The sequence below is a fragment of the Palaemon carinicauda genome, chromosome 26 (genome assembly GCF_036898095.1).
Source record: "Palaemon carinicauda isolate YSFRI2023 chromosome 26, ASM3689809v2, whole genome shotgun sequence".
Lineage (NCBI taxonomy): Eukaryota > Metazoa > Arthropoda > Malacostraca > Decapoda > Palaemonidae > Palaemon > Palaemon carinicauda.
Window position 1 is genome coordinate 891942 of NC_090750.1, and position 27958 is coordinate 919899.

Here is a 27958-nt window from a genome sequence, read left to right on the forward strand (position 1 = left end):
ATTACATGATATTAGAAGAGAATTAAGTGGTTCTAATTGTGTTGAGCCTATTAACATAGTAGGGATGGATCTATTCACAGATAGTCTAGTTTGCTTACATTGGTTATCAGCACATGTTACAAAGTTTGATAAATTGCGTAATTTGAGCATCTTTGTGAAAAATAGATTAGATAGTATCTGCAGAATGTGTGAAGAATTTCCTATCAAGTTTAAATTCTGTGCAGGCTCTAAAAACCCAGCTGATGCAATCACCCGACCTCTCTCCTATAAGCAATTAATGAACTCTAATTTTTTCAGTGGTACTGTTGCTGATGCAGATATTGATGTTTTCGCAAGTGATATGATGGAAGTCACCATTCCTAATACATTGCTCAGAGAAGAAGGTATAAGCTCTTCTCTTGAAAGTAGTAATGTTCATGTTGCTACAGAGTCTGGTTCGAGAGGATATAAACCATTTGGTTTCTATGGATTCCTTTTCAGGCTTCAAGAGTATAGTTTCAGTCCATAGGTATGTGATAAGGTTTATTAATAACCTGAAAATTGCAGTAAAGATGAGGGACCCAAGTAAATATTCACATTTTAATTGTCTTACTGATGAAGAAACTTTGTCAGAAGCTTATAACTTTGTAATCTACAGAGACCAGCAGATTCACTTTCCAGAAGTTTTTAAATATTTTGCACGGTCTTCTAATGCAGTTAGAGAGATCCCTAATATAATCAGCCAACTTAATATTTATCCAGATCACAATGGTATATTGCGTGTTAGAAGTAAGACTGCACGCTGGAAGGACAGAGATAAATTTATGTTCTCGCCTATCCTTTTATCAAAGGATAGCGTCCTGACCAAGAAGTTAATCCTAGAAATGCATAAAATGACAAACCATGCTGGCGTCTACTCATTGTTGACCGAAGTTCGGAAAACTTTTTGGGTTTCGCATTTCTTTTCAACTGTAAAGAAGATTTTGAAAGAATGTATAAACTGCAGACGATTTCACAGACATGCAGTCAAATTGAATCAAAGTCCATACAGAGATTTTAGGTTGAAACCTCCCAATATTCCCTTCAGGTCTATTTTCCTGGACTATCTTGGCCCGTATTATATTAAGTACCAAGGGGTTAAAACAAAAATTTGGTTGCTTTGTATAACGTGTTTGTGGTCTCGAGCTATAAATTTAAAATTATGCTTTGACATGACTGTACCCACATTCTTGAGAGCACTTCAGTTACATATATGGGAGTATGGTACTCCACAATTGTGCTTTTCAGATATGGGATCTCAAATTGTTGCAGGTACTAATTTAATTTCTGATTTTTTAAGGGACCCAGATACTGTGCAATATTTACAGGAACATGGAATGAGGGCTGTAGAATTTGAGCAATACTACAAAGGTTGTAACCAACTTGGATCACTTGTGGAAAGTTGTGTTAAATTAGTTAAAAGACTTATATATGGTTCAGTTCGAAATACTGTATTGAATTCTCTTGATTTTGAGTTTCTTATAGCAGAGGCTGTACATTTAGTTAATCGCAGGCCAATTGCTTTTCATGAGTCTTTAAGAGATAATAATCCAAATGAAGTCATTCCTGCTGCAATAACACCTGAAATTTTGCTAAAAGGCTATGAGTTGGTGTCTTTGAGCATCATTCCTAATTTGCAACCTCTTCCAGATTCCGACCCTTCATGGACTCCTTCCAAGGATCCAATAGAGCATATTAAGGACAGTTATAGTAAATTGCGTAAGTCTCGTTCATGTTTAAAAGACATTTATAACTCTGAATTCCTTGCAAAACTTGTGCATCAAGCCACTAATGTGGGTTCTAGATACAAGCCAGTATCGCACGAGAATTTGCAAGTTGGTGATATAGTTTTACTAAAAGATGTTCATTTGAAACCTGCAAATTATCCGATGGGAATCGTTAAAAGCGTTCAGATGAATTCAATTGGTGAAACCACTGGTGCAACAGTAATGAAAGGAAACAAAGAAAGAGTAAATAGACACTCTTCATCATTAATTCCTCTACTGAGTATTAATGAATATTCTCACTCTAAAGTAGTGCATAGGCAAGAGGATGAGCATTCCAATGAGGATCTTGCATTAAAGAGGCCTAAAAGATTGGCTGCTTTGAAAGGCGTACGAAAAACGAAAAATCTTTATCTTCATGGAGATGCTTAATGTTAATTACTTGTACCTTGTAAATAATTCTTGTATATATTTAATTGTATGGGACATATTTAATTGTATGGGACATTAAGTTTTTTCTACTACTGATAAATAAAAATTCAATTTCTTCTGACACTAAAACAGTTGAAATTGAATGTCTTTGCTGGGAGTGTTGAAAAAAGTGAAACTTTTTTCACTTTGTTCTTTTTAACTTTTAACTTTTGAGTGTAGTGTCCTTCCTTTATGGTCCTTGATTTTCTACTTTGCTTGTTTCAAAATTCTAAGTTTCTTTTTTGTTTTTGGGAAAAGTTTAAATTTTTTATAATGGTTAATTTGTGTTCTTGCTTTGGAGACACATTCAGTTTCAGTATGTTATGTTTTAAATTTGTGAAAGCATCAATAGTTTGCAACTATAAAATTCCTCCTTTCAAATGATAATTTAATACTAGAGTTTTGAGACTGAACGAAAACCTTTACTTCACCTCAAAAGTTTACTTCTAGTCCCAGCGTTTGAAGACGGCAGTGCATTTTCACTCAGCAGCTGAGAAGGGCGTGTTAACTCTTCACTAATATTTTTCACTAATCCAGCGTATATTTTAATATGGAGCATTAAGTGACTAGTGTGACCGTTGGTCGAGGATGATCCTGCTTGGAAGTGCAAGCACTTGGATTACTTCTTGAGGCTACTATACCATGGAGTTGCATCGATTTTTTAATTAACAACGACAGCTGCAATTGACCTAGAGAGGCTTGCTTAGAGTGGAGGTAAGTTGCAAACCACATTGATGCTTGTGCCTTGTAATTTTCACTCGAGTTACTCATTCACTTTGAATGAACTGTCTCCTTAACCTGAACCATAAAAAATCATCCAAAGGACCAACCATATTGTTTTCATTTAAAATTTAGAACTTATTGCCGGTTTAACTACTTATATTTGTGAAGTGTCTAGTTTTATTCTGCTCGTTCGAGTTCATATTTGCTTCATGCATTTATTATATTAACTGGCAGTTAGATAATTTTGTTGATATATTTAGGTATATTTGCTCTCTATTAATAGAGCGTATTTATGACATATTTATAGATCCTGAGGACTTTTCTGGTAGTGGGGGTTATTAGTGAGGTCGCATCATCGGTCTTCATATAAGGACGGATACCTCTCTTAAATACCAAGAAGCAATAAGACCATCTACGATCCTGAGCCATTTTCCTTAATACATATTTCAGTGATAGTTCTGTTTATGTAAATAAATATTTGAATTTGCTCTTGATTATAATTTATTGCCATTGATAATTTTTTAAACCTCCAGTATTTTGAAAAGTTACAGCCGGCGCGCCAACGTTCTCCAACGCTTCTGAAGGAACATGGTTCGCCAGCTACTAGCTCGCCATCGCGCGATCGCCCACCTGCGCATGCTGCTCGCCATCGCGCGATCGCCCACCTGCGTATGCTGCTCGCCATCGCGCGATCACTCACCTGCGCATGCTGCTCGCCAACGCGTCGACATGCCACAACGCGCCATCGCCAACCTGCGCGTCAGCGCTCACCAGCTCACCACCGATCGCCTGTTGATCCACATCGCCAGCGGTCTTCCTCGCCCACGCGGCAGCGCGTTTCCTCGCCATCGCGCTAACGCTTGCGTTCGCCGCCTCGGACTCGCGCTCATTCACCTGCCCACCCTCGCGCGCGACCGTTCGCCTGCGCGACCGTTCGCCTGCGCGGCCGCGAGACCGCTCGCCTGCGCGCCTGCGCGACCACTCGCCTGCGCGCCCGCGCGACCGCGCGATCATTCGCCTGCGCGTCCACACGCCCACGTGCCTGCACGTCTACGCTCATGCGCGTCCGCGCACATGCTCTCCAATGTTCGCCCGCGCGCGAACCAACGGTATTCCATCGCACGGACGGAGGGCGTTCCGCCGCGCGAACCTACGGCGTTCCGTCGCGCGAACCGACGGTGTCCCGTCGCGTGAACCGACGGCGTTCCGTCGCGCGAACCGACGGCGTTCCGTCGCGCGAACCGACGGCTTTCCGTCGCGCGAACCGACGGCGTTCCGTCGCGCGAACCGACGGCGTTCCGTCGCGCGAACCGACGGCGTTCCGTCGCGCGAACCGACGGCGTTCCGTCGCGCGAACCTACGGTGTTCCATCGCGCGAACCGACGGTGTTCCCTCGCTCGAACCTACAGTGTTTCTTCGCACGATCGTCGGCTTAATTCTTGCAGTATCCATTGCTCGTCTATGGGTTATCGCTCACCGACCACCAGCTCTTGCCCTTCCTACCACGCTCGCCCTCCTTCTGTGCTCCTTTGCTCACCTTCGTTTGCGTTCCTGCGTGACTGCGCATGGGCGCTTCCACATTCGCCCACGCGCAATTCTTTGAATTACCATCGCGCGAGCTCCAGGGCAATTGCGACCACGATTCCCATTGGGGTTTTCGCAGCATGGCCAGCCTGGCGAGTTCTTCTGGAACGTATTTCCAGAACACGGCCTCACCCCGTAAACGCAGAGCATGGCACTTGCAAGAATAGGAAGAAACATCAGGGAGGTCTGAGCAACACTCCTTTTTCCAGAACCTGGGTTAGCCCTTCCCCGTCATTCCCTGGAAGGATTTTTGGCGGGGGCTTTCCGTTCGAGATTTCTCCATCGGCCAAGGGGTGACTGCTTACCCCTTCCTCTGGGGGCTTACCAGGTCCTTTCCCTCCTCGGTTACGGCCCGAGGTTTGGTTCAAGGAAGCTACAGGAAGATCATGGGTACTTTCCTCCTCTCGGGCTCAGGCACCTTGGCCTTTCGTCGTTAAGTATCTAACTTGCGGACAAGCTCGATGTTGTACCATCTGGACGCGCTGACTGAGGGCTTCCTTCGGGTGTCTCATCTGTGGAGGTCGACAACCTCAGACACCCTTCCATCCTTGAGAAGAGTTTGTTTGTGCCCAAGGACAGAGACTTAGACAGCGGCTGTGCGGAGGAAATCGACTTCCGTTTTCACTCCTCCAAGGCGCTTTCTTCCAGACTCTGCAGGGCTCCAGCGCCTTCTTCTTTCAACCACGTCGGTCTAAGTTACCGGCTACGACAACTGAGACAAGGTGTCCAATTGCAGTTTCCTCCTGTCAGGAACAGATGGCACGGGAGGGTCCCCTGGGGGGGCATAGTCCTAAAAGGAGTGGCAGAGTTCACGAACTCTAGTATTGCAGGTTTCTCGCTGGGAGGATGCTTAAGGTTACTCATCCGGATGACAGCTTCCCGATGCCCATTCCCGCACGATCTCTGTGATCAGCCAAGGATATCGCGCCTGCTGTCTCTGTCAGCGAATTCAGTGCCTCTGAACCTCTATGCCATAGCGTCGGCAAGAGTTGCCCGGTTGGGCAGAATGATCCATACCTTAGGCAAAGGTCCTCCATAAAATCATCGACGGCTTCACCCCCGGCCTCTTCAGTCGATCCTTTCTTGTAAGGAAGGATCTGAGAGGGGAGTTCCGTAGTCGACCTCTCAGCCCTGATCAAGTTTGTCGAACAAACTTCGGCCAGCGTAGAACAGCAGAATCGATCAGACTGGTAACGAGGCGACAGGACTCCTTAAACCCTGGATCGGAAGGACGGGTACTTTCAGTTTCCATTCCATCCATCTTCCAGGGAGCTCGTGGAATTCAGCCTAGACTGCAAGTATTCCTGCTTATGATACAGTGTGGCTATCCCGCCGTGGCATAGCAGGTTTTTTCCCCAGAGAACTCTCCCTGCTTTCCTCATGGCCGCTCAGGTGCAGGCTTCCGCCTTGTTTGCTTTTTGGAGGGCTGGTCAACTCCGGTAGGCTCGGGTTCGACCTTCTTCAGCGCCGGGACAAGCTTCCGGATGCTTACCATGAGTGTGGGTTCATGGTATTTTGCTTGGAGCCTTCTCCTCTTCTGCCTCAACATCTGGAGTATCTGGCCATGATATTGAGTCAACGGCCTTACCACGTTGGAAACCCCGCTTCTCGTCCGTCCAGCGAGGTTAAGCAACGTCGGTTCTGGTCGGTACTTGGATGGGTGACCACCTGGGGACGCCAGATTCTGTTGCCACATCCTCCGAGCCTTCCTTTCAGTTGACTGTGGCAAGACTGAGGAGAGTCGCAGTACCTGTTCTCAGTCAAGCAGAGCTTTCAGCCCTACCTTGGAACGTTTCCTAGTTCTCCTTTCCTCATTGACCCGTCTATAGTCCGAACGGTCGCCTCAGGATAAGTTCCATGTGGGGCGGTCCAAGTTCCGGTGGTTTCAGGCAACGTTTAACCGGACTTCCTGGCCCCTATGGAACCAGCGGAACTAATAGACCTGCAATGGGTGTTGACCTATGGAACCTCTTGATGGTAGTGGATATTCTCGTCCTTTCCCCACATTCTTGATGCTGTTCTCGGACTCGTCAAAGGAAAGGGGGGGGGGGGGGGGCATGTTCCGGTCCAGGCCTATGGTCAAGACCTGAAGGATACCTCTCCATCATTCAGGCAGGCTTAGGGGCCGTAGTCTGGCCCCTCTACAGATCCTACAGCTCCTGCCGAGTCGCTCCGTGCGCGTCGACTTCATGATTCTGGCATGTTCTAACCAGCAGGGGACGCATTTTCACACCTTCACATCTTGCAGTAGAGATACCGGGATGATTGAGATACTCTCAATACCAATATCGGCTCTCTCATTCCAGGCAGAGGAATGTTCTCTCCGACTATCCGAGCAGAGCCTCGTAGAGAGAGTGTACCTGGGGGTCTTTGACCTTGAGTAACCAGCAAGTCCTGGTCTGGGGACCTGATCGCGACAGCTTGGAACCTCAAGCTTCCGCTGTTCTTCCCCCCAGTCTCAGACCCCGAGACTCTGGCAAGATGCATTCCGGTGATGGTGGGACAACTTCGACGCCTGCGTCTTCCCTCCTTTTTGTCTGTGGACAATGGGTCTCAACAAGACCAGGTTGTCTGTCAACCTTTCAATGGGAGAGCTCCACTGGGACTGCGCAGAATGGTTTCCGGACCCTCTGCTTCCCCTGACGGAACTCCCGGGAGAGCTTCTCCCACAGCGCAGACTACTCAAACAACCACACTGCAACATCTCTCCCGAACCGGGGCGTCGCTTCGGCTTCATGCCTGTAGACACTACGCCTCCTCCTCAAGAAGAGACAACCCGCTACAGTCGCGGTACGGAGGTCGCGTCATCTGCGATAGTCATCCGCGATAGTCATCCGCAGGGGTCTTCCAGGCAAAGTGAAGAGTCTTCGGTGGTTGGTGCCGTGGGAGATATACCTCTTCCCTTGAGGCCTCTTCTCCAGCAATAACGGTCTTATTGCCTTTCGGCAGGAGGAAACTCCTTTCCGCTCTCGGCAATGAAGCCTGTCGCTCAGCCTTTCCTTGACCTTCAGGCTTAAAGGAATAACTTTTTCCTGCCCCCTGGATCTTTCCTTGCTCATGCGAAGCTACGATCGTCCCTGCCCTAGTCGGAGGAAGACCTCCAACTTGGAGCATGGCTCGGACTTTTTAGTCCTTAAGAGATCTTCTCAAGACCCTTTACGACAGGCCTCGGATTGTATTCCGCCTTGGGTCTCCTGCTCACTCTGGCCACGGCCAGTGTGTAAGCAATCATCTTGGTCTCGTACGACTCCGCCCTTTCTAAGGAAGAGGGGAAGGCAACATTCAGGTTCGCTCCTGAGTTGTTGGTTAGACTCAGAATCTGGGGGTTCCGGCCCTTCGGTCCAATTCCTTCAAGATTTTGAGTCTCCATTCTGTATCTGATGTCCCAAGACCTTCTCTTTCTTGCCAGTAAAGGAATCGAGAGGTTAGCTTTGGGAACAGCTGCAGTTTGTCCTCAGTTGCAGCCGATTTGGGAGCACAAGGAGGACACGGGGGAGAGTCACCAGTATACCGCTTCAGCCCGGACTCAAGGACATTCATCTCGACCTGTCTCCAGACCCTCCCCCGTCACGTCGCCCTACAGCACAATGTTGGATACATCGCAACGTCCCTTGCCGTCGAGTAATACTACTCTGTGACGCAGGTGCTACAAGCTGGAGTCTGGAAGGCGGAAGCGTCTAATGACCTTCGCAGCCCGCTTCCTGCAGGGCGTGACCCACAGGAGTCTCGATACGTTTTCTATCGCTCTTTGGTGGCTACACAACAGCTGGTCTATCCTCAGGCTCCTTTTTGGACAGGTAGCAGAAGGTTGAGGGCATTGTTATCAGGTTTTAGTCTGCATTAACGAAAGAAGTATGTCTGGCTCTTATTTCTTTCTTCATCATCCCCTCTACGGGGAAGCAGCATCCTGGTCTCTGCATAGCTGACCTCGAACCTCTGCAGGTAAACCATGCTTCCTTGTGTTCCGAGTATTGAGTCAATACTGTCGCGTCCCCCATACCCTGACGAGGTGGTATTGGGAACGTCCTAACCCAGAGTTCCTCCAGGTCAACTGCCTAGGACGGGTCACACTTCTTCCTTCACACACAAGCTTACGTAGGCCACATGGTTCCTTGCGGAGCAAGGAACTTGTGAGGTGCAGGGACTCCTTTTCTCGAGTGCGACTCACTCGGATTCTGAGTCCCCGGGTAAAGCCAAAGCCAGTATGGCTTGGGACTTTCCACCCTACCTAAGGGGTAAGTCACCCTTTGTAAATAGCGTGGTTTGTATTTCGGTTACGGAACAAATGACAAATTCGAAGATAATTTGTATTTTTCCTAACCATACAAACCTTAGCTATTTACACATATTTGCCCGCCAGCCCTGTCCCCCAAGACAAGTCGTACCTCTAAGTGAAAGTGAGCATTCATCTGTGTGTGAGGGGGGGAGGGGTAGCTAGCTACCACTCCCCTACCCCCCCCGCTAACTAGCGCGGGGGTAATACACCCTCGTTAAATTCTAATGGCTCGCCATTTCAGCTGCGCTAAAAGGTAAACCCAATGTAAATAGCTAAGGTTTGTATGGTTAGGAAAAATACAAATTATCTTCGAATTTGTCATTTTCTGATTGCTTTCGCTTAATAGCAGGAGTCCATAAATGGTAAGCATTTGTTGAAGTGAAATTTCTTCCTTCGAGAATACAAACGTTTTGTCTCATGTGTCGAATTTTCGCAGGGTCAGAGCACGAGTCCATTCTCCTCTGGGCTATACCCGTACTTTCAGTTGGAACTTAGCTACGTAGCCTGCAGAGAGGAAGACCGCATGTTTTTAGTGACTTGAGGGACTTTTAGTGCATTTACACCTTCGATTATTCCTAAGTGTCTCATTCTAATAACAGCATACTAGGTATGCAGTTACAATCAATACTAATAGTCAGGCCTTCTCCATCATGAGGCTCAATACTACACAGTATTTTAGAAGTTTTATCCTGGCTGTGACCAAGCTAGGACCACGGAGGGCCAGGCAATGGTTACTAATGACTCAGCAGGTAGGCCTATAGACTCCACCAAAACCCCGTATCTGTGGCTCACAAGGACGGTGAGGTTGCAAACACTTCAAGGAACTGTCATGCTTGAGTTGATCTCAAACTACCGTCCAGCAGAAGGACTGACAGCGACATTTCCAATAGCCTATCTCAACCCTTATGTGACAGCTACATCTGTGGAACTGATAGCAGGTTATTGGTCCCTCCAGGACTGCGCTGATAAACAGCACACCATGCTAGGAAAGTTAAAGGTATACGCTGACTTGAAAGCCACCCTCCTCCTCCTCCTCTAGAAGAGTGTAAGAGCGCTCGCCTGGTGGCCATTTCCCAGGATTTGATCAGCTTGGGATCTGCTTCTTCAGTCGACTCTTTCTTGTAAAGAAGGCGTCGGGAGGCTGGAGACCCGTCATCGACCTCTCAGCCGTGAACAAGTTTGTCCAGCAAACTTCGTTCAGCATGGAGACAGCAGACACGGTCAGACTTGCAGTGAGACCGCAAGACTTCATGTGCACACTGGATCTGAAGGACGCTTACTTCCAGATCCCAATCCATCCGTCTTCCAGGAAGTACCTAAGATTCAGCCTAGACAGCAAGATCTACCAGTTCAAGGTGCTGTGTTTCGGTCTCTCCACAGCACCCCAGGTGTTCACCAGAGTGCTCACACTGATATCTTCGTGGGCGCACAGGAACGGCATCCGTCTCCTCCGTTATCTGGACGACTGGCTGATCCTGGCAGACTCGGAGTCGACCCTTCTTCAACACCGAGACAGGCTTCTGGGAATTTGCCAAGATCTAGGGATCATGGTAAATCTCGAGAAGTCCTCTCTGCTCCCAACACAACGACTGGTATATCTAGGCATGATATTAGACACCAATCTCCACAAAGCCTTTCCATCAGACGACAGGATAGCAAGGCTGAGGAGGGTTGCAAAGCCTTTCCTCAGTCGAGAAGACCTTCCAGCCCAATCTTGGTTACGTCTCTTAGGTCACCTAGCCTCCTTGGCCCGTCTAGTTCTCAACGGCTGCCTCAGGATGAGATCCCTGCAGTGGCGGCTCAAGTCCAGGTGGGATCAAGGCATCGATTCCCCGGACTCTTTGGTCTCGATAGGACCTGCGGAATGGACGGACCTGCGATGGTAGCTGACCGATGACAACCTTCGAAAGGGAGTAGATCTTCTCGTCCTTCCCCCGGATTTGATGCTGTTTTTGGACGCATCAAAAGAAGGGTGGGGGCCCCACGTTCTGAACCAGAGGGCCTCAGGCCTATGGTCAGAATCAGAAAAGTACCTCCACATCAACCTGCTAGAGCTGAAGGCCGTATTTCTGGCCCTTCAAAAGTTCCAACAGACCCTGGCGGGCCACTCCGTGGTGGTGATGAGCGACAACACCACAGTAGTGGCTTATATCAACAAGCAGGAAGGTACCTTTTCACGACAGCTATCCCAACTTGCAGTAGAGATACTGAGATGGACCGAAGTCCACTCGATACGTCTATCAGCTCGCTTCATTCCTGGCAAAAGGAATGTGCTCGCCGACAGTCTGAGCAGAGCTTCGCAGATAGTGAGTACCGAGTGGTCTTTAGATCCTCAAGTAGCCAACAAAGTCCTGACTTTGTGGGGTTCCCCGACAGTGGACCTGTTCGCAACAGCCTTGAATTTCAAGCTGCCGCTGTACTGCTCCCCAGTCCCGAACCCCAAGGCACTCTGGCAAGATGCCTTCCAACAACAGTGGGACAACATCGACGTCTACGCCTTCCCACCGTTCTGTGTGATGAGAAGGGTGCTCAACAAGACCAGACTATCGGTCAACCTGTCGATGACCTTAATAGCTCCGCTATGGCATCATGCAGAGTGGTTCCCGGACCTTCTGCAGCTCCTGACGGAACACCCAAGAGAGCTTCCCCCACGACACGAGCTACTCAGACAACCACATTGCAACATCTTCCACAAAGTCGTAGCATCGCTTCGGCTTCACGCCTGGAGACTATCCAGCATCTCCTCACAGAGAGAGGCCTTTCGCAACAAGTTGCGGAGAGGATGTCTCGACACCTGCGAAAGTCATCTGCAGGGGTCTACCAGGCGAAGTGGAGAGTCTTCTGTGGTTGGTGTCGTGGGAGGGGTATCTCTCCCCTCGATGCCACTATTCCAGCAATAGCGGAGTTTGTCGTGTATTTGCGGGAGGAAATGCGCCTTTCGGTCTCGGCGATGAAAGGCTATCGCTCAGCCTTAAGCCTAGCCTTCAGGCTGAAAGGAATAGACATGATTGGTTGGCGCCAATGAGCAACCCCCTTCTGTCCCATCGCCAGAGGCCTCTTGGGAGTCGGAAGCGATCTCGGGGGAACTCCCGCGACAAGTCTGGAGTCGTGCGTCTCTTCGCTTCGCAAGGGAATAGTCTGGCAAGTGACGACTGTATCCGGTTGCCGGGAGCCATTTTCTGCCACTTGAGCAACTTCCATTTGGTAACTCTTAACTGAAATTGGTATGGAGACACCTTGATAAATTAATCTAAAGATGTTTATAGCCTAAGACTATATTGTTGAGATCTTGTTATTATTGGTAGAGGTTATTTTACATAGCATAATCTTAATTTGCATAGGTTTTTGAAATAGCACGCAATTAGATAACGCTGAATCTTGAGATGGATTCTGAATCTGTTGTAACTTGCTGAATAGTTTAAATATTTCCCATTCTACTTTGGTAACTTGGAGCTAAATTACCTCGTACTGTATAAGACTCCCAAGAAAGTGAAAACAGAATTTGAGATGTTTAAAAGCGCTTTCAGTTATTTAAGACGTCTTTGAAACTCCAATTCATAATTTTTTCAAACTTTTACAGTAAGAATTTCCTCCTTGCTAATATTGTACCTGGCATAAGATTACGAGGAAAGTGTTGTCAATATGACAAAGTTTTTTGGTAATTTTCATATAGGTTAAAGTTTCTTTTCATCAAATGTTTCTTGAGGTAAATCAGTTATGCTCTGTACTATATATGCCATAATACAGTTCATATCCCAAATGTTTAGCTCATTAATTATGAGAACAGAATTAAAAGAAAACAAAATTATAAATCATAGACCTATTATTCTTTGAGAGTAAAAAGATTTTCATAAACAGAATATTTTCTACTGTGAGGATGTCATATTCACTAAAATGTATATCTTGAATAGTACCATCAGAGTTAAGCAAACATTTCTTCATATTGTACAAACGTATCAATTACTTGTAAAACATTTCTCGATTTTTTTTATATGTATGCTCTTTTATTTGACCTGAAAATGAACAGTTTTCAGTGTGTGTTCAATGTTATGCGTAGATTTGTGGATGCAGTATTGCTATTTGTGGTTCTGTGTTATATAACGTGGAATATATTTACATTTATATCATTGCATTTGAAGAAACGCTGAAAAGTCATGAGAAGGTGAATATTGAGAGTCATTATCCATAGGGCATTTTTAGTTCTTAAAAGGAACATGTCCCACTAAAAGTTATGGAGGAACTTTGTGTATGTTTTTATTATATTTAGGATACTAAATCTTTCAGGAAAAGGAAACAGGATTACTATAACAATTAAGTTAAAGGGAGAGAGAGAGTTCATGAGATTCCATTTCTCAGGTTCAGAGTTTTGATATAAACCAATGTTGTCTTGTTTCATAAAATGGCGTAGAAATCATTTTGTGAATTGCTTAATGAGAACTTGATATGCCATCAATGGTATCGTTCACAATAGGTATGCAAATAGGAATATTCTTGGCATTTTATAATGTTTACTATATTGTGGGCCTTTTTATATGGATATATGAATCGCATGGAAGCCTTGCTTAGGCATGTGATACGGATATGGTCGCCATTTCATATTTGCTACTGAATGCTGTAGGTAATATGAAGAGAGTTTCCGTTGTCTTTTTGTCCTTGTCGATGATCTTCTAATATTTCGTTGGTCTTTGCGATACATTTTAGATGCTTCGTGAAGTTGAAATTTATGTCTGATGTTTAGGGCAATGGAATAGCAGAAAATGTTTTAGGAGAAGACTTCTTTAATTCACAGAATTTTCTCTTCACCTATTCCTTTTGTTATGCTGTTTTTTATGTGAACAGCATACTGGTATTAGCAGTTTTTTCCTTGTGGGTGATTCTTGTTGCTTGCTTCTGTCAAGAGATTCTATAGGTTAAAGAGTTGCTTACCGTAGTCATAAGAGTCGGATTAACTTGATCGCAATGTTAGAATCCTTACCTTTCAAAGACTGGTCAGTAAGTAAACTGTATTTGACTATGAAATCTACTTTTGATTACGTGTAATCTACGCCAAAGTATCGTTCTGACGACATAAGAATTCCAGTGAGAATTTTTTGTTTTGACACAGCAACTAATCTTGGTTTCAATCACATTGAGATTGTAGGCTTAGGAAGGACTTTTGATGTTGATTATAATATTCAGAGATTCTCGTATCATCGCTGCGTATTCTTGGTGATCTGTAATTTTATTTTCTCTACAACATTTAGAATTCTTCCAGAATGCAAAAATCACTGGGTCACCAGCATTTCCACTTACTGCATAGCTTCTATTACGTTTACAGTGCCTCCCGATGGCTAAGATCAATGGCCGCACCGCTGTTGCACTAAATGCACGGTGTCTGAAGCGATATCAATGTATGTTTGTCGGTTGGAAATATTATTTAGAAAGAAGTATGGGACGAAGGCATAAATGAGAATGAGCTAATGAAAAAGTTTTCGTTATTTAAAGTTATACCAGTATGTTGCAGTAAATAAAATCCCTATAAGAGATTTTGCTTTTAGAATAATAGGTAACCTAACATTTTGCATTGATCAAAATGCAGTGCTGAAATGAAAGTCTTATTTGAAAATGAGGGATTTTACTTATAAAGCTTGCTTTAGTGCTAGCTATATAAACGTACCATAGCATTTATGAGGCAAAGTTTAACTGTGGAAAAGAATCTTGTCGGTTTTACAGATTCTTTCATATGCACCAACAATAAAACTGTAAAAAATCTGAGATATTTATCCATATTAATAGTAGCTGTTTTCTCAGTTTTCTGAGCCAGTATTTTCTTCAGGCAATTTGGCCTTAACCTAACGACAAAGCATTCAAAAGTAGACTCAGCACTTTAGTTGAATACAAAGATAAATTGAGCGGATAAATTATTTTTCTGACTTTTCAAGTATTGTTTCTTTATTCCAAGAAGTTTTTTTGTGTTGTGTAGCCCTGTGAAATTCGTAGTAAGACTCAGAAAGTCACGATACATATTGGAATGAATTGTCTTGAGGAAGTTGCTGGAATGATATACTCCTGTGAGTATCATTTCTCTCATTCCCCCGAGGTCCTTTTGATGTTCACCTCGAGCATTATAATCTCTTTTGTTTATAAGTAAACAGTAATTAGCTTTTGATTGGCTTCCTTTTTCCTTTTTAAAGGAAACTTAGAAAACTTTTCACTTCACTTAATCCTGTTCTCCCAATGGAGACTTATTCCTAAACCCAGTTATTGCTTGCATTTCCATATTCTGGATCTAATTCTCTTTTGGCCAGAAGAATTGTGTAGTACAAGTATTCTAATGTCTTTTCCTAATGTTCCCACATAAAAGGATTTTTTCCGGTACTATACCCAAGCTTCTGAATCCATAGTGATTTCTTTCTCTGTGGTCCAAAGGATTTAGCAGACCTAAATTCATTAAAATGTGCCCTAATGTTCGATCTGGTCTTATTTAAAGATTGTATTATACACTGAAATTTACTGTATTTTGTCTTTGCATTTGTAAATCTGCTATGGATTTTAGTCTTATTGTATAAAGAATTTTCCATTTGCTTGGATTTATAAGGACATTTCCCTTCATTTGTGGCAATTGAGAGATTTTCCCTTTCGTTTACCATGGAAGTCTTTAAAATTAAGTTGGTTGCTGATGTGTTATAAGAGCTTTCTTATGCTCTCCTTTCACCTTGGTTATGGTACCCTAATGGAAGCTGGATTAGGGTTTGAGACCCGCTCAAGCTTTATAGCTTCTTGTAGTATCTACAACCTCGCTATACTTGTAAAATAAGAATGGGTGTTTTGGAGAAGCCTATAGGTCCACCTGCTGAGTCATCAGCAGCCATTACCTGGCCCACCCTGGTCCTAGCTTGATGGAGAAGGCCCTTGGGTGGTGATCATATGTATATATGGTCAGTCTGTAGGTCATTCTTACTAGGTAGGGCATTGTCACTGTCCCTCGCCACTGCCATTAATGACTGACCTTTAAACCAGCCATTTTTCAGGTGCTGGATCAAAAATTGTCATATCAATGACTCTGTTGTATTGTACTTCTATCTCACTATCTTTTCTGGATGTCATACTTAAGGTAATGCTGTTTTGAGCAGCTTGTCTAAATACTGTTCCTTTGCCATGTATGATATAATCTAGGCTTTGTATTCTTTCACACTTGGACATTACAAGAGCCAGTTGATTTTATCAGGTATCATCGTAACCTCTGTTATAAGAAACTTGTTTCTCTCCTGTCTTTTTGTGTTTTGTATCCTGTAGAGAAGAGAAGATATTATTGTATTCATTCTCTACATGATAGATTAAAGCGGGATGTTTATCTTGCAGTTTATAAGAAGTAACTATTGGTCACTTTTCAAATTTCAACCATTTTTCCTAACCTGGTTGATTTGTTCGGTCTTAACAGAATACAATTCGGGATCATTAAGATTTTTAATCTTCGTTTGATCCGTGATATACTAAAATGATCTCTCTCTCTCTCTCTCTCTCTCTCTCTCTCTCTCTTGTCACAGTTCAGCATGTGTACTCTTACAATGTTTTCTCTCTACTGTAGAGGAAACATTTATTATATGGGCTTAGATTTTTTCCTAATCAGGTTGAATTTTCTTTCACTGTACCTGTAACAGTAGCTTTATATTTATGCTTACTGGAACAGATCATGCCCTTCCTTGATTCTTTCATGTTCTATATGGTATCTTTGCTGAATTTATCCAGGTTTCCATGAATTTCCAGTCTTGCATTTCTCCTTGTTCTGACCCTCATGGATTAAGCTATACCTTACTTTGTTTATTGTGAATATCAGGACACCTGTATTTCTCCTTGTTCTGACCCTCATGGATTAAGCTGTACCTTACTTTGTTTATTGTGGATATCAGGACACCTGTATTTCTCCTTGTTCTGACCCTCATGGATTAAGCTGTACCTTACTTTGTTTATTGTGGATATCAGGACACCTGTATTTCTCCTTGTTCTGACCCTCATGGATTAAGCTGTACCTTACTTTGTTTATTGTGGATATCAGGACACCTGTATTTCTCCTTGTTCTGACCCTCATGGATTAAGCTGTACCTTACTTTGTGTATTGTGGATATCAGACGTTTCCTCTCTCAATTGCTAGGGTCACAGCGACCTGTAAATCTCTCTTGCATTTCATCGTCTCTGTAATCATGTTTAGAAACCAGGTTACTTGAATATTTGATCATTACTTAACTGAGAAAGTCAGTTTTGGTTTGCAATTGCTTGTGAATACCACTTTGTGCTTGGATCTGAGATCTTTGTTAAAAGTTCTTCATTCTCCGTATAATTTACATATAGATTAGATTCTAGTTTGGATAGTATTCGTGTCTGTATTATGTACTCTATATTAACTGGTCTATCTTAGTATGTATGAAATCTTTCGTTTTGAAGATTGGCAAAAGTGGTAGCAGTACAAATGTTATAAGTCTTGTCCTGGTTATTACCCAGTAGCCAGAAAGGAGATATATGGATTGGGCAAAACAGGTTTATTTTGGTTTTTTAGTCCATCCCAGTTTTGATTAAGTATTGTGGTGGATAGAAGGTGTTTTCTTTGAGACAAGTGAGTATAATGATGGTGACTCCTGCTTCAGAGGTACTTGGACACTTAAGGAAGTAATTCATGAAGTTTATTCATACTATATGCTGGCTCTTTGCTCTTTATTTTCCTGTTGCAAGGATAGCAAGTCTTTACCTATCACAGGGTTCTTTGTGATAGAATATGGTTGAAGGTTTTAGACTTGTACCACATTACAGATGTGTAATGTTGTTGACACCAATAGTAAATTTGGTTTCTTGCAAATATTGACATTGAGTTCTGTACCATATTTATAATAGGTTTGACTTTCATGGTGCATTAGTGTATCTTAGAATCCAGTTTAAGGTCACCCTCTGTTTTGGTGTTAGTTTGCTATTTCATATGTTCACACCATGGGAAATATTGTAAATTTCTCTTGGTATAAATGCTGTAATAGCTTGAATTCTTTCTTTGAAATGAGTGTTGAACAGGAGTTACTGTTTCTTAATGGAAGATTTCTGAAGTCCAACTATTTCTCCTAGAATCGCTTGTGTTGTGGCCAAATTGTTTTGACAGAATATCTGCCTTTTGTAAAAATGTGGGCAGATTGTTGTATCAATGGTCTGACCAACTGATCCATTTGTGTAAAGCAATAGGTAGTTGGAGCTCTTGTTCAGCTGATAACCTCTTGTGTAGTTCTTTATAGCTGCAGGTGCTAATGCTAGTAAGAGTTGTTGTTCCTCTTCAGTTTGTATCATTGTTGAGATATAGAAGTTAGAGGATTGTATGTTGTATGTTGTAAGCCCTCACCTCCTGTTCTTCCTTTTTAACATCCCTGCCTGTTATTATGCTTGACTGGGATTCAAGACCCTCTCAAACTCGATAGTTTCCGTGTCTGCAACCTCACCATTCTTGTGAGTTAAGGCTAAGGGGATTTTAGGAACTTGTAGGTACCTGCTGAGTTATTAGCAGCCATTTCCCGGCCATCCCTTGTCCTAGCTTGGGGAGATAGGGGCTTGGTTGCTGATCATATGTATATATGATCAGTCTTAGGGCATTGTTACTGTCCCTTGCCTCTGTTATTAATGAGCAACCTTTAAGTAGACTTACACAGTCCTTGACCTTATTAAGTGATGTACTGTCCATCGTCAATTCATAGCTCGGGACTGGTTTTTTTACTGCCTATTCTGTTAGCTAGGTCATGTAGGCTAATGTCTGCTTGTGGCTGGGATACTATAGTCAAGATGATATCTTAATGATTGTGCTTGAGTCCTTGAAGGCTACTCTTGCGCTAGGTTGGCAGGCTACAAGTGGATCTCTATTCAAATGAGGGCATCAGTTTATTGTATTTGAATAGTCTGTTGTACACTGTCTTTAGTTGAGAGATGGTTTGGCAATGAAGATCCTTTGATCTTGTCTTTTAAGGTTTTTTCAATCTCTTCATTTATGCTAAATTAGAGTTCATAGTTATTCCATAGAAACTATTGTTTCTACTCCAAAATAGAGAGGTACCATAGTAGACTTTGTACTCTAATGAATGAATGAATGATTTGAGGTTCGCTGGCATCCTGACATCGAAGGTCATTGACGCCGTTTGTACTCTAAATGTAGAGGTTCCATAATTTGGAAGTTCTTTTGTGCATTGACATGTTTGAATGCTATTGTCTTGATAAAGTACAGATTTTATATTTTCCATGTCATGGTCAGGGTCCTTTTTGTTTTAAATTGGGACTTTGATGCAGTCAAGAAGACTTTCTTTTCTGCAAGCAATCAAAGTTGAAAGGGACTATACATTCTTTGAAGTTGGTTGAATAAGAATGGGCTGACAATTTCTTGTGGTACACTTAAGCAGTTGAATGAGAATTTCGTTGTTAGATATTAAGTGTGATTACTAGATTGTGTGTATGCACTTTTGTTTCTAAATGCATTCCATACCTAGAGTAATCATTAGTTACTTGTTCTTGAGTGCTTTTTTGACAGATTCTGCTTACACTATGAATTATGATGGCATACTATGTAGTCTGCTCCATCAGTGACAATATCGACTGATGCGTTTGTGTGGTAGGTGGCAGGAGCTTGTTTGATTGTAAGTCTCTCATGTATTTTTTAATATCTGCAGGAGAAAAGACTAATTCTTGTTCACAAGTGTTGTAGTTAACTGCTTTGGGACTTATTCCCCTCCTGTTTGCATCATTGGTTAGATGTTTGCAAGCGTGGCAGTTGGGATATTTTTCCGTCCCTCAAACTATCTCTAGTGAGATCTGCATCTAATACCCCAAGTAGATTGTGACAGCCCTTGATCTTATCAAGTAATGAACTCCCGTCCATCTTTAATAGTCGGCTCATGGTCTCTATTTCTCTAATTTTGGCTATCTTAGTCCAACTTTTATAGTCTGCTCATGGTCACTATATCTCTGATTCTGACTATCTTAGTCCACCTTTAATAGTCAGCTCATGGTCACTATATCTCTGATGCCGGTTATGTTAATTAGAGCTCATAGGTTGGTGTGTCTTCAGCAAGGGAAGCTTAGAGACTTAGTCGCTCTTGATACTTATCTCTTCTCTTCATATGGTGCATGTGCAAGGGTTTGGCTTCCTCAGACTGGATCTGTGTATTTAAATAATGATCTTATATATTGTACATGGAAAGTCTGATGTACTGGTTATCTCATTCTTATACTTGTTCTGTTGAAACTCCGTAGTTTTGATGATTGATGGATAGATATTTGATTACCAACACCTTGGTTACTTTAGTGTTTTGTACATTTCTGTCATAGTCATGACCCTTTGAATTTCAACTTGTGGTTTTTAAATGCTGATGCAATCTGCTTCTCATCATCTGCAAGTATGAAGGAAGTAGAAAGGAGTTAGATTTTCTCAAATTATAAGAATAGACTGAAGATGTCCCATTGCAGTTTGCAGGTTGAGTCATACTTTTTGTCTGCCTCTTAGCATAGTTGTCAGTCTAAGCTCTTGGGACTTGGGTTACTCAATGCATCAGGTACTTCACATCTGTTGCTTTTCCTTGAGTGCTGGTAATTATTTGTATTGATCATAAATTTTTCATGGCTGAAGAGTACAAAAAGATGGATGTATTTATGTACCCAGCAGGTTGTTTTCATCTCCATTAAATTCACTTGTGTTGAAAAGGGAATATGTTTCGTTTAAGATTAACTCCTCCTTGGTATGTAAGGTAGTCTTTGTACCAGTGATAAGTGTTTCAGTTTATTTTGCTGGTAAGCTTTGTATGATGTTACATCATTATAGGGGAAGCTATAAGCCCTTGATTAAACACCTTATTAGCTGGAACATAATAATTGTACCAATACAAGAGCTATTGAATCATATAGTTTGGGACACGTCTTTAGTTCCACTAGTTTTTATGAAGATATTATCCTGGTATAAGAAATTGTACTTAAAGTGACTCCATACTTTAGTGAACTTGAGACTTTAACCCATACTAGAAATGTCTGAACGATAATGATGTTAGATTCGTATTCAGGTGACTTTTCAGTGTTGATGATGATGCAATGATATATCATAGATAGATTTTAGGTTGTATAGCACAAAGACCACACACAGCAGTACTGCATTCCATAAATCATGTGTTTAATTGAGCAAACACTGTGTTCATTTTCAGAGCAAATAGAAGACATCTCGAAAAGTTAGGAAATATTTGATGGTAATCAGATAACTTTTTGCGTTATGAAGAAACGTTTGCTTGATGCCGATGGTGATATTCGAGATATTGTCATACTTTTGGTGAATTTTGACTTTATTGTTGAACTTATTCTGCTTATGAAAGTATTGTTACAAGAGAATTGTAGAACTATGGTTATATCACGTTTCCTTCAGATTCTGTCATCATACCAGAGCTAAGCATTTGAATATGTACTATATTATGGTCTTTTAAGATACATAGCTAAATTGATTTACCTTAATAAACATCAGATTGAAAGAAAAGTCTTTAATTTCTATGGTGTTTTCCAAATTACCTGTCTTAATGCAACATTGTATGTTAATCTTTGTTAGTTATAATGTTAGTTATGGACTCGTTTTGACTGGTAAAAGTTTAAAGGGATTTTGAATCGAGTAAAAGACGTCTTTTATTACCGATTGCATTTTTAAATATCTCTATTCCAGTTACTTCATGTGGAGTCATAATTATACGGCACAAGATAACTTTGATTCAAGTTAGCAAAGTGGAATTGTAAAGTTTGCCTGTTCACCAAGTTATAACAGATTAAGAATTTTTCCCAAGTCAGTGTTTCATTTGATTGTGTGACATTTCAAAAACCTAAAAAAATTGGTTATGCTTTGTAATGTAACTCCTACCAATATAACACTCTCTCAACACCAGTCTTGGGGTATTAACATTCTTAGAGTTTTTGAGCTTGTCTTTATACCAACTTCAGTTAAGAGCTACCAAATGGAGGCTGTCCAAATGACACAAAATGGCTTCCGCTAATCGGATGCAGTCGTCGTATGCCAGACTACTCGCTCGCGAAGCGTAGGGACCCGCGACTCCAGACTTGTCGCGGGAGTTCGCTCGGGATCGTTTCTTACTCTCATTTGGTCTCTGGTGACAGGACAGGAGGGCAAAAAGCTCATTGGTTAGCTGCCAACTCAGTCCTTCAAGATCAGCCCCTATTTTAGGGGGACACTAATATACACAATTGTAAAAAAAATAAAAAAAAAAAAATTTTGGTAAATAAAATAATTTGTTTAAATCTTTTGTTTTTTATTCTTGATTTTATTATACATTTTTAGTTTTGTTTACAAGATTTGTACATAAAATATATTATATACCTTTTTCTACATCATATTCAAAACTTATGTGAAGTAATGACAAAGCTTAATTATTTTCTCTTTATCAGGAGAAGCTGAACTCTCAAATAAGGGTAAAAATTTCTATCTGGTTATCAATGTAAATGTGACAGGATTCTCATGTTAAATGCAAAGTAAAGATCACAGTTAATGCATCTAAGTAGGCAGATACATATTCTACATATATGCAATTATAGTAAAGACAAAATAATAATTAACCAAGATCTTTCCTTAACTTTATCACGAGATTCCTGTCACCAATACATTTTCTATAACGGACAATTTTTATGACCGTTTTAAACATATCGGCGACATGTCTCATGATAAAAGGCACTTAGAAATTTTATTAAACATTTAGTTTTTACTAATATCGCATCTACATAGGATTAGTAATAGCCTACTTAGATGCCTTAACCGTGATCTTGACTTTGCATTTAACATGAGAACCCTGTCACATATACATTGATAACCAAACAAATTTTTACTCTTATTTAAAGTTGTTTTCCCCTGATCAAATTTACTGAAAAACAATTGAGATTATTGCTTCATTTGAAGACAAAATTGACTATGATTACTAATTATAAACATTGGACTATGATTACTAATTATAAACATTGGACTATGATTACTAATTATAAACATTGTTTAATGAAGTCAAATTAGCAAGATTACTTTAAACCTTTTTATTTAAATACATACTTTTGATAATTTAAATTCATGATTATGCTGCTACTGTTTGCAAAGTTAATTACTAAAACAGGGTATGTATGATTGTCTAAACTAAGTCTTGTGAATTCTTACAAAACTGTTCCTCACCGTAAGATAAAAATAACTTGGTTAAGAAATTGCTCATAATGAAAGGAAATTTAATGATGATGTAGATGTTGGCTTTTTTATGCATGTTTTCAAAGATTAAATAAACTGATAAAGGGCTTACAAATTTCTCAAAAAAAGTTGAGACTTAATATTTTCTCATTTGGAAAATGTACTTGAAAGTGATAATTTATTCTTTTCTGGGAAAATTAATTTTCATATTGGGAATTGTAACTCCAAAGAAAGGGTCTTTATTTAATCACCTCACAAACCTATAAAACTAAGAATAATTCACAATACTAAGAAACTGATCTGTCTATGGCAATCTATAAATAAAAAATGTATTAAGCTTTTTCAAGATTTTCTAGGCTTTACAGAACTATTCAATTTTCAAGGATAAGGCAAATATATTTTTACTTCAAATACTATATGGTTTCACTAATTAAGATTGACAAGTGGCCAACAGAATATAGATGACGAATTTACTTCAAACATATGGTTTCACTAAATATTGAAAAGTGGCCAACAGAATTTAGTTACCAAATTTTACTTAGCTCAAATGAAAAAGCAAATGATAATTATGAATAACTGATATATGGCACACTAATGAAAATTCTTTATTGTATAACCTTACAATATTTAGATTAAAATTTACCCATGATAAATAAATCGGATTACCTACTGACAAAAAGCTGAAGGGGACACTACTTTTCTTCAAAGTGAAATCATTTGAAAACATGCAATTTTATAAAATGCCAAAAATACACCTTTAGAAATAAGAAAACAAAACTATTCTAGTTATAAAGTCAACCATTAGGCATGCACAAACTCAATCTTCTTTAATAAACCTTTTTATTTCACTTGTGCATTTGCAAGAAAGTTGGCCAAGAGGTCTAATCATTTCGAGAAAATGGATTTTCAAAGTCAAGTAGTGTAATCTAATATTGTACTCTACTAGCATATTACCTAGGCATTAATCAAAGCCAAGATGAAACTACAAAAAACATTCAACACAATTTCTTACGGAACAGTTGCAAGTCTACCATACTTCGCAATAACGAAGCACACTGCTATCAGTTGTCTATACAAACTTTTAGTTGCTAATTCCTGACTATAGCTGTGTCTACATATCTTTTCCACAAACCACATTCTAATACATACTATGAAGTCCTATACATAAACACCACAAAAAGACAAATGAGATTCTAAAAAAGGACTCTAGAAAGACGTAACCTTGACACCTCTAACCTAATGTTCTACTTCACAAAGCCATAACACTTCTAAATACTCCAAGACACTGATATTAAACTATACCTTACCCTATCTGCTAGAAATTGGCCTTCTATAAATGCTGACTGTGTTGACATGGGTCAGCAACATTAAAAAAGGATTGCTCCTCAGTACCAAGCACATGCTCAAAGGGTAATGTTGAATACTGTACCATTAGATAAAACTAAACCAACATAAGGAGTCTATACTATCATTCAAATGACTTAGTTCTGACTAGAAAACCAAACAATCTAATCCCAAGACTGCAATAAAATGCTTTATAAACTTAAAGGTTGCACCTAGCTTAACTCCTAGGGCAAATTTTTTAACAAGATTCATTGGAAACAACCCCCGGCCACCAAACACGGGCATCTATACTTTAAACTGGCTTGAACTAGATTCTCTCAGCTGCATAACTGACAAGATGGCAAATCTTTAACCATATTAACCAAGATAACCTCAATGACTATTTCAAAACAGACATTCTTTAAATTAACGTTTATTTTACCTAACTATAAAAACCCCAGTACTTCAGTATGAGTATGACTTTGACAATGCTGGAATGGTCGTTTAAACTTTTAACAAGGGAGATATCATTGCTGGCCGGTGGAGAATAGGCCTTTCCCCACTTGCCATCTAGTGACCTTCACTTAGACTTTTAACCTAGGACTTCCTGGGTGGCCAAGATGGACAATGTAAATTACAAGACTAGGGTTTGTAGTTAGGAAAATTACAAATTACTTTAGAAATATGCGATTTGTTCCTACACAAATACACACCCTCATCCTTTAATAGGACACTTATCCTACGGAGGGAGGAAGTCCCTATAACCAAACTGAATGGTTTACAAATCCAGGAAATATGCCAAAGCAATTTGATCCTATGGAGAAGGAAAAATGGCGATTCCTGTCAACCTCAGGTCAAAGATGTTGCAGTAGTTATGCTAGGGGGACCTTACAAGAGATTGGTAGTTGGTCATTGAAGAGCCGATATCCTAAAGGATTTGCTTGAATGCATTGTCATTTTGAGAAATGGATTTCCATCCTACCCTTGTCTGGGAAGATAGCAAGATACCTTAATACAAAATGGAAAAACTGCTTCATTCCAATAAATGCGAAGGAAAAAATGGCCACATTTTCACCTCCCCTCCACGACTTTCACTGCAACTGGTATCTTAGATGAGATGCTTTTTGTTCCGTGTGGGAGCTATGTTCAGTGGCTACCACAGGAACAATGATAAGATTATCCAGGCTAGTGGGCAATGAAGGTAGTATTGCCATACCAGACTCCTATCTTCAGGACTAGCACCAATGACAGGTTCTCCCTGAAGGTGAGAAACCCAAGACTCAAGTGACATCCCAAAAGGGAATTTGAATTCTTGAAGAGGGAAGACTGTTTGGAGCTACTCTTGAGCAAAGGCTGAACCTCTGAAGGGGAAGGGTCCAAACTCTATAGACTGAAATCTGGTTAAAGGGCAAGTGACAGCCTTTTACCACTGTCCCTTGAGGGAGGAAGATGGGGAGAACTGTAATCCACTGTAGAGAGGCTTTGACTGGAAAAGTATGCCTCCTTTGATGCCCAGAATAATAAAGGCTTACACCACAAATAGGATTATGATCGGGGACCTTCTCAGGACACAAAGTTGACTTATTCTTCGCCTGCTCACTACTCATCAAAAGTAAATTCACAATATCACGATATTTCAAATAATTTTGTTAATTTTTAATTATTAAACGCTCAAAATTGGATCTTCTGACTAAATTGAGATGGGTAGATCTTCCTGTACTTTGAAGATCAATAGCTAAACCAGATACCAATTAGTGTGGCATTAGACAGCTGCCAGGGTTATTCTGAGTCATATCATCGACAGACTATTGAGCAATCGGTAAACCAGGTAAATAGGCTGAAAGGCTATGGGAAACATTACTTGGTCAGTGAACGGAATGGGGAGATCCCATGTAGAGAAAGCATAGATGAACAAGTGATCAGTGGTGTCCTTCAATGACTAAATTCTCTCTGGCTTTCCAAGGCTAATGGGGCACTAAATATGTCAGCCTTTGTAAAGCAGACGATAGATTGTACTAGCTTCACAACAGTGGCCATCCTTGGTTGGAGAGGATTCCTGCCAACAGCCACGCAAGCATAATGAAGCATCTTGATGCTGGTATGAGAGTTCAGATTGGACCCGAGGTGTCACCTGCTCCAACAGATATTGCACGAACGAGTGTGGAAACATCAAGGCTTAGACTGGTCCTCGAGAATGGGAAGATCTACGTCGTAGGACAGTCTCAGCAAGTTACAGCTCTTGCGCATTGAAAGAGCTTCAGGCTGGTGGTAATGGGAAGGAACAGATAAATTTTCCAGGTGACTTGAATGTTGCAATCATCTGAAGAACCAATGCAAGTTCCAATCAGGTGGAACCTGACTATGGCGAGGAGCGAACACAGGAAGACTAGTATTACAAGGAACGAACACAATTGAAAAGTTGAGAAGAAAACACAAAGGGAAAGACCACTAAGAAAATTTGGACCTCGTGGAAGATATCGTAGCCCATACGAGTTATGGGAATGATCAAAGTTTCGTAATCTACCAGTATCTTGGACTCGAAAAGTTATAATGAAACAGAAGCCCAAAGGTCTGTGACCAAAGTCACAGAACAGGTGCGAAAAGTCTAATTGTTAGGTGTCAACCAAGGGCATGTCAGATTGATCATGTAGTGACAAGTCACACAAAGAGCGCTTGAGCAGTGAGGGAGAGCGTGGAGACAGGTGGTGTTATGGACGGAAGGGCATGGAACCTTTGAGCTGTAGTGAACGTGCTTGTGGAGAGTGACTGACCACGATGGAACTGATTACATGAAGGCGAGTGAAGAAGTAGACGCTGCTTGCTCAACTGAGAGAAGAGCGATCGGCAGAGATCATCTTCGCTCCAGTACAAGATGGAGCACTGGTAGCATTCATGTGAACACCTGTACTGCCCACTGAAACTCAGTTTCAAGGAAGTAAGAGTTTCTGTAAATAAAATCTTGCCTTATGTAAGAAGCTAAAGAGTCCTGGGATTGTCTTCCTTGTTGTCTGTAACAGTAGGAGCATGAAGTTTCGATACAACTTCCTTGAGGGATAGTTCTCGGCACAATCACGTCTTGGAAGGAGATGGCACATAGGTAGCAATCACCACTCTCTCTCTCTCTCTCTCTCTCTCTCTCTCTCTCTCTCTCTCTCTCTCCTTACAAACAAAGAAAGAGAGAGAATCGTTCAGGAAGGGGTTAAGACGACCACTGTGCATGTGTGCATTTTAGTAAGAGTTGCTCGTGCCATGTTTCTTCTCTCAATGGGACAACTTTCGGCACCTGCTCCTACTGATGTAAGAACAAGCACTGGCAAGTGTAAGTGCGAGTACCCTGACACCTCAAGAGATGCGTACCGAGGTTTCTTGCAAGGAACAACTCTTGGTACTTGATGCCCTTCTTTGATGACATATTTACTTTTCTCCGCATAGAAATTGCAGCAGACTCCGATGATGATGAGGCAGGTGAGAAGGAAGAGTTATGCCAGTCAATGACTATACAGTACTCTCACCAGGAATGTTACGTAAACAGCACGACTACATGACAAGTCCTTGGCATCTTTCCAGGTGCTAGGATCAGATTGACATTGAAGGAAGGAAGAATATTGGTGCCCTCCCTTTCACATTCAGTCGTCAGCAAAA

The 27958-nt window shown here is 41.4% G+C and overlaps 1 protein-coding gene, 1 long non-coding RNA gene and 1 pseudogene across 4 annotated transcripts in view; 2 read left to right on the top strand and 1 right to left on the bottom strand.

Moving 5' to 3' along the window:
* Positions 1-27958, bottom strand: part of LOC137619466 (zinc finger protein 501-like) — a 572135-nt gene that overhangs the window by 177905 nt on the left and 366272 nt on the right. The window lies entirely within an intron of this gene.
* The window catches only part of LOC137619468 (uncharacterized), a 132546-nt gene that overhangs the window by 47242 nt on the left and 57346 nt on the right, over positions 1-27958 (top strand). The gene's annotated exons all lie outside the window — the stretch shown is intronic.
* On the top strand, positions 6095-6213 carry LOC137620373 (5S ribosomal RNA; annotated as a pseudogene).